This window comes from Otolemur garnettii, unplaced genomic scaffold (genome assembly GCF_000181295.1).
Source record: "Otolemur garnettii isolate 467f Iridium unplaced genomic scaffold, OtoGar3 scaffold00158, whole genome shotgun sequence".
Taxonomy (NCBI): Eukaryota; Metazoa; Chordata; class Mammalia; order Primates; family Galagidae; genus Otolemur; species Otolemur garnettii.
The window spans coordinates 4,050,621-4,052,984 of record NW_003852553.1 but is presented as its reverse complement, the minus strand read 5'-3'; positions in this window follow the sequence as shown (position 1 = coordinate 4,052,984).

Below are 2,364 nucleotides of genomic sequence, written 5' to 3'. Positions count from 1 at the left end.
GAGGCAGGAGACTCGCTTGAGCCCAGGAGTTGAAGGTTGCTGTGAGCATGATGCCATGGCACTCTACCCAGGGGGACAGCTTGAGGTTCCGTCTTAAAAAAAAAGAAAAAAAAGAATTTAGGGTTTGAAGTCACTGGTTCTTTTAGTCTCACTCTACTTCATAATTTATGGCCTTTTAATACCACCAGAGCACTAAAACCACTCTGGTTTACCACCAGCCATGACCGGCACTAGGGTTTCGGCCATGAAATTAAAAGAGAAATTTTACTGAAGTACTGGTTGGAAAGAAGCTCTAGAAGATACAGGTCAAAGATAAAAGAGGATATAAGTAAAAGAAGATTGTCTGGGGTGGAATTATTGTGCCCAGCATGGTGAAAGATGGTGGTGAGAAGAAACAATGGCAAAGGAAAAACTGGGCCCGCCAGTGCCCTAGGCCTGCAGAATAGCTCCTTCAGAATACCTCCTGAGAGTTTGAATGCTGTACCTAGAGTGTTGGGAAAGAGATGGAAGGCACCATGCATATCCAGTCATTCACATTGGAGACTTGCTTTAATACTTAGTGTTTGAAATTCAGGGCATGTCTGCTCTGTAGTACCAAACTATACCAGCTAATCTCCCAAGATGGCCACCCTACAATGGACTGGTATTCACGCCCTTGGATACTGGCTGACCTTGGGACTTGTTTACTAGCTAATAGAATTCCTTGGAATGACACTTAATGACTTCCAAGGCTAGGTCCTAAGAACTTGTAAAGCTACTATGTGGGTCTCCTGGAACATCACATACTCTAGGGCAGTGGCTCCCAACCTGTGGGTCACGACCCACAGGAACTGTATTAAAAGTTTGTGGCATTAGGAAGGTTGAGAACCACTGCTCTAGGGGAAGCCAGCTGCCACGCTTTCTTGGGGAAGCCCAACTACTCTGAGGCTGCTACACTGTAAGGAAACTGTTTTCTAGCCCAGGTGCTAGATATGTGTAAGGTGACCAGATTTAACATTGGTAAAGTAGGACACCATTGCCATTGATCTGGGGTAGGACTGGGAGGGGGAGGGGGGGTGTTCTTGATTAAAAATTTGGTCTATATGGAGCAACAAAAATTTTCATAGAACACAAAAATAGTATTATAATATTTTAATCTCAACATAAGTACAATTTACAAATATAATACATTAAAAAAAATTACGTATGGGGGCACCTGTGGCTCAAAGGAGTAGGGCATGAGTCCACCTGGGCGACCTTGCCCAGGAGGGGAGTAGGGAGTTTACATTAGCCTTCTCATTTCCATGAAGTTACATTAACCTTTTCATTCCCAAATGGAGTTACATTAACCTTTTCAGCAGCCGAAACCGTATATTCCCTTCCCGTTGTCCCGCCCTTCCCTAGATTGTTGTGCATTCTTTCCAAAAATCGAGACTTTTTAAAAATGCCGTGGGACTCGGGACAAATTGTTAAAAATCGGGACTGTCCCGCCAAAAGCGGGATGTCTGGTCACCTTAAATATGTGAGGAAAAAAGATTCTGATTAAGTCCAGCCTTACCTACCATCTGACTATAACCAACTTCAGAAGCTGAAGGAAGAACCACAGAGCCTTTTATCATCTCCAAGAATTATGAAGAATAATAAATAATGGCTCGGCCTTAGCACCTGTAGCTCAAGCGGCTAGGGCATCAGCCACATACGTCGGAGCTGGTGGGTTCGAATCCAGCCCGGGCCTGCCAAACAACTACAACCAAAAAATTCCCGGGCGTTGCGGCCAGCACCTGTAGTCCCAGCTACTTGGGAGCCTGAAGCAAGAGAATCACTTAAGCCCAAGAATTTGAGGTTGCTGTGAGCTGTAATGCTACAGCACTCTACCCAGGGCGACAGCTTGAGATTTTGTCTCAAAAACAAATAAATAAAAATAATAGATAAAATATTATTTAAAGCCTCTGAATTAAAAAAAAATAAAAAATAAAGCCACTAAGTTTTGGGAGTGCCTTGTACACAGCAAGACATAACTGGAACCCAGATTAAGCCCCAGATTTTGTAGGGCCTAGGCACACCACTGTTTCAGTTGCAAATGACCATCTACTCCCATAAGCATGTTGACTCATCTTATCTTGCTTCATGTGAGGGAACATCAAGAATCTCCCAATGGGCGGCGCCTGTGGCTCAGTGGGTAGGGTGCCAGCCCCATATTCTGAGGGTGGTGGGTTCAAACCCGGCCCCAGCCAAACTGCAACAAAAAAATAGCCAGCCATTGTGGCGGGTGCATGTAGTCCCAGCTACTCAGGAGGCTTAGGCAAGAGAGTCACCTAAGCCCAGGAGTTGGAGGCTGCTGTGAGGGTAATAAAGTAAGACTCTGTCTCTACAAAAAAAAAAAAA